Raw genomic sequence first — 12,508 nt, 5'->3', positions numbered from 1 at the left:
CTGAGTCGGTCATGACGGAGTCTTTCTGTTAGGGTTTTGCTGGGATTCAAACCTGGTTCGTTGGTGTGATAATCCAGCAAACCCCCACTAGGCCACCAGGGGGATGACTCAAATGCAGAGGCGTGAGGCGGAAGTAGAAAAAGAATCAAAAGGTTTATTTAAACTATATACACTATATACAGGGCAAAACAAAAGACAAAAAAAAAACCAAAGAGTATAATCCAAAAGAAAAGCAAAGTGCAAAAATTCAAAAGCTAAGAAGATCAAAAAACACAGTACAAAGGAAACTGGAGATAAACATAACAGCACAAAGACTCCGTGACAAGAGGACTGAACTCAGGGGTATAAATAGACAAACTAATTAAGGACACAGGTGAAGATAATTAGGCAATTAACACAAACACAAGACACAGGAACAGTGGCGGCCTCTAGAGGCCAAAATAAACACGACATGAAAAGGAAATAACAGCGGCCTCTAGAGGCCAAAACAGTCCTAGTCCTAACAGATGAGTCAAAAACTGAGGCTGGGATTCAGTCCAGCCGGCCAAATTGTCTAACCACGGACTGGTGTAGAATGCTAAACCACAGCGATTCATCCAATCCCATGGGGTTTCCTCGGGGTCCGGTCTGGGTACCTTAACACAACTTCCCCCCATGGTGGCATGAAAGGACCGTCTCGAGATAAACTATTCTGTGGTAACTCACACAGACGCACGTGCACTAATCATCCCGTGGCAACTCTTCACGGGGATACACTAATCATTCCGTGGCAACTCACATGGAGATAAATGGGTTTTCGGATAGTACCAACCAGGCGGAAGTCCCTTAAAATAAAAGAGATTTCTTACCTGATCAGGAGTATCCCGGACGAGCCCCCAAAACTGTTAGGTAAGAGATCCACCATCTCTTCCTCTTGCCCCCAACCGGAGCGATCACACTCTCGCAGATCGGTCCCTTCGTGTCACCCAGAATTCTGGGGTGAATCGTGAAACAGACAGGAACCCAGAAATTAGTTTCATCGTCTTAAGTTCACAGCTTCGCCAAAGACGCGAGAATACAAAAAGCTTTTTATACCGTGTGTGTGTGTGTGTGTGTGTGTATATATATATATATATATATATATATATATATATATATATATATATATATGTGTGTGTGTGTGTGTGTGTATGTGTGTGTGAGTGTTGATATCTGTAACTGGGTCAGTCTGTGAGCACTTAACAGCAGTTCTGCTCAATGTTGACTGAGAAAAGAATGCATGCTGGAGAGAGAGGCTGTAGTGATCATATTGAACCTTCTGTATGTGTGAGTGAAACCTTGGATCAATAATAAGCATAATGTTCTTACACATTTCATATCAGCAAATATTCTGACAGAATGTTCAAAAAGATATCAATATTACACACAGCCTATTCTTGATAACACAGAGCAATATGTCCTTACGACCAGGGTGCGATTTGTCAAAAAACCAGAAGGGGGGGATGTTTTTTTTTAATCATGAAACGTCACAAAATTAAGGTAACAATAGGCTAACAGCTCAATAACATCCGATGATATCAAATGAATAACACTAAATGAAAACGAACACTAAACCAGAGATAGTAAATTCATCTTCCTATCTCTCTGACTAAATACACGAACACTAACACACAACAAAGTTCGCATTGCTTGTCGCGTTGCTGTGATGTTTCTCTCCCTCCGGATTAAATGGACAGTGACTCGAAAATCACTAAAATACATGAATACTAAATGAACAGTTTGCTCTGATGGCGCAGTTCATGTGGCTTTTTCTGCTTTCCCGTTGGTGCGCTATCCGCCACATTTCGCCCTTCTTTAATCCACATTTCTGCGAATTTCTCAGCAGGGAAGGAACGCACGTCTGACCCATTGACAGCGAGGAAAAGAAGGCTGTTCAGTGTGGATACATTCATTCTGTTGTGCTCATCAGTAAGGATGTGATTCATGGCGCTAAATCCACGTTCACACTCTGCTGTTGACATGGGAAGCGTGGAGACGACAGAAAGCAAGTTGAGGAGATTTTCTCCTTGGACTCCGTTGAACTTGTACTGTCGAAATTCTTTCAGCAGCAGAGCGGTGTCAGAGACCTCAGCTGCCAGGGTTTTTTGAATTCTGACAAGTTTGTCTTTCCTAAACAGAATGCGCTCACCTTCATCCTTCGGCCAACTTAAGGGGCACAGCGCAGCACACGCAGCAAGCACACTGTTGTCGTCCAGCCTGCGCTCCACGTTATCTGCCAGCGAGGTGAAGAAGCGGTCATGGAACACACTTGCCCTCTGCTGCTCTCAGTCGCTCGGCTGGCAGATATTCACCCCCTTGAATGAGTGCGTATCGAGTTCCTGTCTCAGGCTTTTGGTGTTGGCGCCGTCAGCGAGCTTCATGGAGCGCAGGGCCCTCACTGCGATGTCCACCTCTGCATTGGCCTGGATGGCAGTGGCATCTCTCCTCTGCAGGAACAGAGACAGGGCTTTCAGAGTTTCCAGGGCATCTTTCACCAGCGCTAGTTCCATCAGAAAGATCCACTGAGTCATCTGGGAATGAATTCCCTGACACTTCGCCCTTTCTGTGGTGGATCTTGAGGTGTCCACAGCCAGCACAGAAAAGAGATGCACCAAAGCTGGATAACTCTCCCAGAGAGCTGTCACTGATGTGCATGATGAAGACAGCCAGCGCACATCAAACATCCTGCCTATTCTGCGAGCATGCATGCCCAAATTGGAGGCAGCGATTTCAAGCTTGCGGGTGTGCTTGGGGCTCTGGGAGAAAAATGCATACAGGCAATCTGTAAACATCTGAAAATGACTTGCGTCTGTTGTGCGCTTCACCGCATCATGGACTGCAAGTTCCAATTTGTGATTCATGCAGTGAATTACAGTAAGGTCAGGGTTAATTTCATCGTGCAGGAGAGTGGCAGCTCCCATGTATCGGCCCAGAATAGCAGCGGCCCCGTCAGTCACGAAACCAATCAACCAGGAGCACAGCATTTCCTTGGTGATGCCATCTCTCTCCAGGGTGTCCAGCAACGTGTCTCGTATGGCAGAACCCGTGCATGATTCCAATTCGATTAATTGATAGAAGAAGTTGCAAACCTCTCCATCAAAGGGAATGCAAATGTAAACTATGAGACATGTTTTATTTGAGACGGTCGTGCTCTTGTCGATGAGGATGCTGAATTTGGCAGGTGATTTTGTTATGAACCCTACTAATTGGCTTGCCATTTTCTGGGCGATGAACATCAGCATACTCCGACAGGCTTTGTCGGAGTGCAGCATTGACCCTACATCAACCCCATTCAGTTCTTGCAGTTCAATCACCTGTGGCAGCATTTTGAATGACAGGTCGTTCTGGCAGATCATGTACGCAGTGCGCATACAGTACGCTGTGGCCCGTACCCTCTCCTCATTCTTCTTCCTCCACAGACTTGCGCTTACATTATTAGCAGTTTCAAATGCTGCATCACGTCTCTTTTGGAGAATTTCAAGGCATTTCACGTGGGACTGGCATTTGCCATACTTGTTAATTTTATCATTCAGCTTTTTAGCTGAGCTGGTTTTAACACCGTTCACAAATGCCGGATCAATGTGAAGGTGCTCGTCTGTGTTGGGGCCTAAAGTTTTTACTTCAGAGCAAGCTACACATTTCACTGACCCATCAGTTGACACCGTTAGCCACTCTCGACCCTCTTGCCATTTAGCAAATCGTGCCGGCTCTAGACAGCCACCAACCGCATGCTGCGAGATGTTCCCAGACTCGTGAACAACGTCATCTTCTCTACGGGACTTATCCTGGGCATCCTCCTCCTGTTCATCGTTTGTGCTGCAGGTAAGTGTGGATGTTGGGTTTGATTGCTTTTTATTTGCTGGCCCAACGAAGAACGATGAAATACTGCTCTGGATGCATTTCATTTTCGCAAGTTTTCATTAGCAATGCTAATTTCTGGATGCAAACAGCGCGCCTTTTGGCAGATGCTGCCTTTTTCACGGCTGAATCGCGCAGATCCTTTTTTTTTTTTTAGAGGGCATTGGAGTGTCTGATTATAATTTCAAAGTAAATTCTGTATTAAAATTACTAAATCAGCAAATCCGTTACAGTCCATGAAATATAGGAAGTATAAGGATGAGAAAAAAACAGTTTAAATCGGAAAGCTGAATTTACTTTGAAATTATAATCAGACACTCCAACGCCCCCCCCCCCCCCCTAAAAAAAAAAAATCGGATCTGCGCGATTCAGCCGTGAAAAAGGCGGCATCCGCCAAAAGGCGCGCTGTTTGCATCCCTGCATAGAACGCAAAGATATTGTTATTATCTACAATGTATCTATTTGCTGGGGACGTTCGTGAACATCAAAGCTGCCACTTCGGGTCATTTTGAAAGTGAGTGCAATGTAGACCATAGAAAACTGTGTCACAACATGCCTGTCATGTCAACTTTTTTTTGGTTTGTTTGTTTTATTGACGGGGTTGTCCCCGAGGATTTTTTTTCAGCAGAGATAAAAACCAGAGGGGGGGGATGATCCCCACCATCCCCCCCAGCAAATCGCACCCAGCTTACGACAGTAATGGAATTTTTAAACAAGAATATGTGTCTAGCTGAACAGAAGGTCACAGAATAAATTAATGCCTTCTTGGTCATTTTAAACAAAAATACTATTTCTAGCTGAACAGAGAGTCACAGAATAAATCCTTCACACTCCTAAGGGCCTGAAGATCACAGGCATCCAATGTCAGTTTTCAGCCTTGTCGCTTGCATACAAAGATTTCTCCAGATTCTCTGAATTTTTTAATGATATAATGTACCATAGATGATGTGATACCCAAATTCTTTGCAATTTTACATTGAGGAACATTATTCTTAAATTGTTGCACTGTTTGCCCACACAGTCTTTCACAGAGTGGTGAACCCCTCCCTATCTTTACTTATAATAATAATAATAATTTTAGTCAAATTAAGTTTAATTTATATAGCGCCTTTCTCAATACCCAAGGTCACTTTACAATTATAAAGAAAGGGAAGGTCTGAGAGACTCCGCCTCTCTGGGATGCTCTTTTTATACCCAATCATGTTACTGACCTGTTGCTACCCAAATTAGGGTTGGTTTGGGGTTTGTTTGTTTTTTGCATTACACAACTTTTTCAGTCATTTGTTGCATGAACAGTTTTGCACTCAAGTCTCCATCAATGAACAGTTTATAACTTCAACAAAATAGACTTCATGTTAAAACTGTTATAATCACGTTGTCTGATATCACCCAAATGAGGATGGGTTCGCTTTTGAGTCTGGTTTCTCTCGAGGTTTCTTACTCATGTTGTCTGAGGGAGTTTTTCCTTGCCACCTTCGCCACAGGTTTGCTCATTGGGGATAGATTAGGGATAAAATTAGCTCATGTTTAAAGTCATTAAAATTCTGTAAAGCTGCTTTGCGACAATGTCTATTGTTAAAAGCGCTATAGAAATAAACTTGACTTGACTTGTTGCCCCTGTCCTAACTTTTCTGAAATTTGTTGCTGATATCAAATTCAAATGAGCATATATTTAAAAAAAAAATTCTCAGTTTCAACATTTGATATGTTGTCTTTGTACTATTTTCAATGAAATGTGGGGTTTCCATGATTTTCAAATCTTCACATTCTGTTTTTATTTATGTTTTACACAGTTTCCCAACTTTTTTGGAATTGGGGTTGTCAATGTGAGCTAGCCAACAGGCTATAAAGTGAGCGTGGCTTCTTTGGGATCTATTTCCACTACCGGAGCAAAAATAAACAGAACGCTTGGCTATATTGTGTCTGAAATGTCGCTTACTCAATATTAATTTCTTGTTTATAGAACTGTTGTATAAAAGCAATATCACACTATCAGTACAACAGCAGTCCCTCTCCTGTGATATTGCTTCAATAAAGTGCACTTATACATAAAATATGTCTCTTAGTGGGGCGGCAAGGTGGTGTAGTGGTTAGCACTGTCGCCTCACATCAAGAAGGTCCTGAGTTCGAGGGCCTTTCTGTGTGGAGTTTGCATGTTCTCCCCATGTCCGCGTGGGTTTCCTCTGGGTGCTCCGGTTTCCCCCACAGTCCAAAGACATGCAGGTTAGGTTAACTGGTGACTCTAATGCCGCTTTTCCACTACAAACACGGCTGAGCCGTGCCGTGCCGAGTCGAGCTGAGTCGGGCTGAGCGGGGCTGTTGGAGTTGCATTTCGACTACAACCGCGCTGAACCGTGCTGGCTGGAAGTGGGTGGACACATTGGGTGGAGTTAGCGAAAGTGGGTGGACGTCATGTGATGTCGTTAAGCAGCGCAAACAGTGACATCAGTGACAGTGGCGGAACAAGTCAGAGCCGGGCCGGGGGCGGGGCAAATGACCGGGCCCTTTATTAAAGCTTATCATAACATCATTTTAGGCTACAAAATGTCCGCAACTGCGGTGTTTACCAATTTCAACACTACCGGGTGCAACTATGTTATTTAGTACATCAAGTCCTTCAAACGAACATGTAACTCAGAAACAAAAAACATTAGGATACTGTACATGGCTCATAATAAAACATCAATAGCCTATACTGCGCACATTATTTGAAGGGCATACGAATGAGCGCTCAGAGGTTGCAACGGTGACAGAAAGAGTCAGAAATAAAAGGAGGGCGGTTCAAACCTCACTGAATGCACTGTGTTTACCAATTTCAACACTACGGGGTGCAACTATGTTAGTTTGTACATTAAGTCCTTCAAACGAACATGTAACTCAGAAACAAAAAAACATTCGGCGACATACTGTACATGGCTCATAATAAAACATCAATAGCCTACTGCGCGCATTATTTGAAGGGCATACGACGAGCCTTGCGCTCCGCGAACTCGTCCACGATGCTCTGTATGTCACTGATTCAGTGATCTTTTAAGCGGTAGTCTCACGACTCGAATAGTAAACAATAAACATGGAGGACATGGAGTCGTTAGTGTTGCTGGTCTTGGTGCTGTGGCTTGTTGTCACCGACAACGCGGACAGATACTGGCAAGAGCGTATAGATGAGGCGAGGCGCATAAGGCTTCAGAAATTCTCGTAATTCGTAATTCTCCTTCTTCCGGGTTTACAGTATTTACAGATCCCAGCGCGCTCGCGGGGCGTGTGTGGGCATGTGAGGACACTCCTCCTCACCAATCAGTGCACAGGGGAGTGTCTGCTCACGCCCCCAGCCTCAGTCGGCACGGTTTGGCTCACTTCAGCCCCACTCCAAAACGGTGCGAGTTTTAGGGGCTAAGCAGGGCTGAAACGAGCTGAGTCGTGCTGGTTTTTGGTAGTCGAAACGCGAGCCGTGTCGGGCTGAAGTGAGCTGAAGCGAGCTGAAAAAGGGTAGTGGAAAAGGGCCATAAATTGACCGTATGTGTGAATGTGAGTGTGAATGGTTGTCTGTGTCTATGTGTCAGCCCTGTGATGACCTGGCGACTTGTACAGGGTGTACCCCGCCTTTCACCCGTAGTCAGCTGGGATAGGCTCCAGCTTGCCTGCGACCCTGTAGAACAGGATAAAGTGGCTACAGATAATGAGATGAGATGAGAATCTCAGAATTGGTGTTTTGTATTCTTCTAATAGGAAATGCTAGATCGTTTCAACTATTTTCACTTGCTAAGATATCAATTTTTGCAGTGTAGGAGAATTAATAGTATGAGGAAGAGGTGGAGGAGAGAGATTTCTGAATACAAGTAAAGTTTAGTTGTTTACTAGTGACAGAAATTCTCGAAATTTCCAGCCATAGCTGGTACAATGTATGTGTTGTACCTGGTGGGATTTGAGGGGTGCACCAGGATGTAAACACTGTTCTGAAGTTACTGGTAAAATGAGTTAAATGCACTACTGTGTGAGCATCTTCATTTAATGATATAAACAAGCATAAAACATGGTGGCAGCGGTAAATCCGAACACAACAATGTGAATAAATGTCGGTTGAAGAAGTTGAAGTGAAGAAGGAAACTGAAGACACAGTTATACAACGGAAAAAGACAATGGATGCATTCGGTTTGAAACCCCCAGCCACATTGGATTGGAATTCCACATGCCTGGCGAAAACATGGAAGACGTGGAAAGATGAGTTTTCCCTGTATGTTGACATCACGTTAGCTGATTCTGACGACAAAACAAAGGTAAAAGTGTTCAAATATTTGATAGGAGAAACAGGCAGAAAACTGGGAAAAACGTTGTGGACTACACTCAAGCCAGAGAAGCAGCGAGATGAAACATTAGACAAATTCATAGAGCTGTTCGACAAGCACTGTAACCCTAAACCAAATGAAACTGTGGAGAGGTACAGATTTTTCTCCAGAAACCAGAATGTTAATGAAACGATTGATAAGTACGTTATTGACTTACGAGTACTTGCAGACACTTGCAACTTTGGGACTGCGAAAGACTCATTGATTAGGGATAGAATTGTGTGCGGAATCCACAATTCGCACGTGAGGGAGCGCTTGCTGCGCGAGGCAGATTTAACACTGGAAAAAAGCATCCAAATATGCAGAGCATCGGATCTCTCTACGGAGAATGTGAAAACAATTGAGGGACAAGCAGGCGAAGAGGTGCATGCAGTTAAAAAAGTGTCAGAAGCACAGGGGGCAAGGCCGAAAGAAATAAAGAACTGTAAGTACTGTGGGAAACAACATGAATGGAAAAAGAGAGCTGTCCAGCTTATGGAAAAATCTGCAGTAAATGCAAGAAGTACAATCACTTTGCTTCCAAATGCAAAACGACAGATACACAGACTAAACGAATACACAGTGTAACAGAGGCAGAGGATGAGTATCAGGAAATACTTAGCCTTCACTCAGACGGGCGGGAGAATACATAGGGGAGACAGCTGTTCGCGACCATGCTGCTGGGGGAGAGGCCAGTAAGATTTCAGTTGGACTGTGGAGCGAGCTGCAATATTATTCTAATACACCTACTGAACCCAGATACAAAATTGGAGCAGACACAACAAGTCCTTGTCATGTACAACAAGAGCACTTTGAAGCCTTTGGGCAAATGCAGGATAAAAATAAGAAATCCAAGAAACAGGAAATTGTACAACTTGAATTCATGGTGATTGATGGACAATCATCTGTGCCATTGCTAGGGAACAAGGCAGTGCAGGGCATGGACCTAGTGAGAATACAGAGAGAAAATATCATGGACATTGATGAGATTGCCCAACACACGGGCAGTGAAGGAGAAACATTGGAGAAGGAGCATATCAGGGAACAATATGCACAGGTGTTTGAGGGCGACGGCTGCCTGTCAGGGACATATGATCTGGAAGTGGATCCAAGCATAACGCCGGTAAAGCTACCAAAGCAGAGAGTTCCAGTAGCACTGATGAGCCCTCTAAAGGAGGAACTGGAAAGCCTGGTGGCAAGAGGAATTATTATGCCGGTTGAAAAGAGCACAGATTGGATCAGCAACATGGTCGTGGTTAAGAAACCATCAGGAAAACTGAGAATCTGCATTGATCCTAGACCCCTAAATACAGCATTGAAAAGACAACATTTTCCACTGCCAACTATTGATGATGTCCTGCCAGACCTAGCAAATGCAAGAGTATTCACAGTGTGTGATGTAAAGAATGGATTCTGGCATGTGAAACTGACAGAGCGTTCCAGCTACATGACAACATTTGCAACCCCTTTCGGAAGATACAGGTGGATGAGAATGCCAATGGGGATCAGCCCTGCTCCTGAGGTGTTTCAGCACAGGCTGACACAGGCACTTGATGGGTTACCAGGGGTGCGTATTATAGCTGATGATATCTTTATCATTGGTGAGGGGGAAAATCATGAAATGGCAGTGAGAGACCATGACGACAAACTAAAAAGACTCCTTGAGAGATGGAGAACATCCAATATCAAACTGAATTTCAACAAACTGAGGCTGAAACAGAAGGAGGTGCCGTACATAGGTCACAGACTGACGTCTGAGGGCTTGAAAATTGACCCTGAAAAAGTATGCGCCGTACAGGAAATGCCAAGACCTACCGACATCAAGGGCCTGCAGAGATTGCTTGGAATCGTCAACTACCTCGCAAAATTTTGCCCACACTTATCGGATAGCTGTGAGGTCCTGAGGTAACTGACACACAAGGATGTGATATGGGAATGGACTGACATACAGGAAATTGCTTTTGAAAAAATGAAACAAATGATAGCCACAGCACCAGTATTGAAGTACTACAACCCAAGGGAGGACCTCACTCTCCAATGTGATTCATCTGAAACAGGACTAGGCGCAGCACTTATGCAGACAGGCCAGCCGATAGCATATGCCAGTAGGGCACTCACCTCCACTGAGAGAGGGTATGCACAAATAGAAAAAGAGTGCCTGGCCATATTATTTGGGATGGAAAAATTTCACCAATACACATATGGTAGAAAGGTAGTGGTGCACTCTGACCATAAACTGCTTGAAACCATCACAAAGAAGCCTTTGCTTAATGCCCCAAAGCGGTTACAAAGAATGCTGTTGAGACTTCAAAAGTATGACATAGAAGTAGTGTTTGTCCCAGGCAGATTGATGCTTGTAGCAGATACACCGAGCAGAGCGTATCTACCTGAATGTGCAGCTGAGGGATCAGTTGAAGCTGAAATTGAAACTGTTAATATGATTCATTACCTACCCATTTCCGAGGAGAGACAGCAGAGAATCCAGAGTGAGACAGAACGGGACCGGGCCCTCCAGGTGCTGAAATGGAGAATACTGCAGGGGTGGCCAGAGGACAAAGCACAGGTGGAGGAGGAGGTGAGGCCGTATTTTTCTATGTGGGATGAGCTAAGTGTGCAGAACAATGCCATCTTTAAGGGTGAGAGGGCTGTCATTCCAACTGCTCTAAGAAAAGAAATTATGGAAAAGATTCATGCTTCACATTTAGGTATTGAAAACTGTCTTAGGAGAGCAAGAGAATGTGTGTACTGGCTGGGTATGCATGAACAGCTAAAGGCATACATTGGAAAGTGCCAAGTGTGCAGAGAATTAGATACACGGCAGCAGAAAGAACCATTACAGAGTCATGACTTCCCGTTAAGGCCATGGGCAAAAGTGGGCACCGACATCTTCACCTTCAACAATAAAGACTACTTATGGCCCTTTTCCACTACCCTTTTTCAGCTCACTTCAGCTCGCTTCAGCTCACTTCAGCCCGACACGGCTCGCGTTTCGACTACCAAAAAACAGCACGACTCAGCTTGCTTCAGCCCTGCTTAGCCCCTAAAACTCGCACCGTTTTGGAGTGGGGCTGAAGCGAGCCAAACCGTGCCGAGTGAGGCTGGGGGCGTGAGCAGACACTCCCCTGTGCACTGATTGGTGAAGAGGAGTGTCCTCACATGCCCACACACGCCCCGCGAGCACGCTGGGATCTGTAAACACCGCAAACCCGGAAGAAGGAGAATTACGAGAATTATGAAGCCTTATGCACCTCGCCTCATCTATACACTCTTGCCAGTATCTGTTGGCGTTGTCGGTGACAACAAGCCACAGCACCAAGACCAGCAACACTAACGACTCCATGTCCTCCATGTTTATTGTTTACTATTCGGGTCGTGAGACTACCGCTTAAAAGCTCACTGATGTCACTGTTTGCGCTGCTTAACGACATCACCTGACGTCCACCCACTTTCGCTAACTCCACCCAATGTGTCCACCCACTTCCAGCCAGCACGGTTCAGTGCGGTTGTAGTCGAAATGCAACTCCAACAGCCCCGCTCAGCCCGACTCAGCACGGCACGGCTCAGCCCAGCTCAGCCGTGTTGGTAGTGGAAAAGCGGCATTAGTGACTGTGGACTATTTCTCCAATTTCTGTGAAGTTGATTACCTACCTGATACTAGGTCCACCACAGTCATCCATAAACTGAAGGCACATTTCGCTCGCCATGGTGTGCCTGACGTGGTGTTCTCTGACAATGGCCCACAGTATAGCTCACAGGAATTTAAAAGATTTAGCCAGTCTTGGGAATTTGAACATGTAACATCATCACCTACATATCCTCAAAGCAACGGAAAAGCAGAGTCTGCTGTCAAGACTGCTAAAAGACTAATGGGAAAAGCCCTGCAGGCAAAGTCAGACCCCTACTTAGCCATACTTGCTCACAGAAACACCCCGGCACAAGGTTTCCAGGCCAGTCCAGCTCAGAGACTGATGAGCCAACGGACAAAGACATTGCTGCCAATGTGTGAAAGTCTGCTGAAACCTGCAGTAGTAGACACTGACAAAGCTGTTCGGGAAAACCAGCTCAGACAGGCTCACTATTACAACAGAGGGGCGAAGGCACTGAGACCACTGCAGAATGGAGAGCAGGTGCAAGTGCAGTCACAAGTGGCCGGACATACATACTGGGCACCAGCATCGGTGGTGCGACAGGACCAGGTCCTATGCTGTCAAACTGGAGAATGGGACTGTGCTGAGGTGTAACCATAGACACCTGAGACCATCACCGGGGTCTTGCCAACAGCAGAGACGAACAGCGGGAGCCTACCCACC

The sequence above is a fragment of the Neoarius graeffei genome, chromosome 25, assembly GCF_027579695.1.
Source record: "Neoarius graeffei isolate fNeoGra1 chromosome 25, fNeoGra1.pri, whole genome shotgun sequence".
Classification (NCBI taxonomy): Eukaryota; Metazoa; Chordata; class Actinopteri; order Siluriformes; family Ariidae; genus Neoarius; species Neoarius graeffei.
This window is presented reverse-complemented; position numbering follows the sequence as displayed.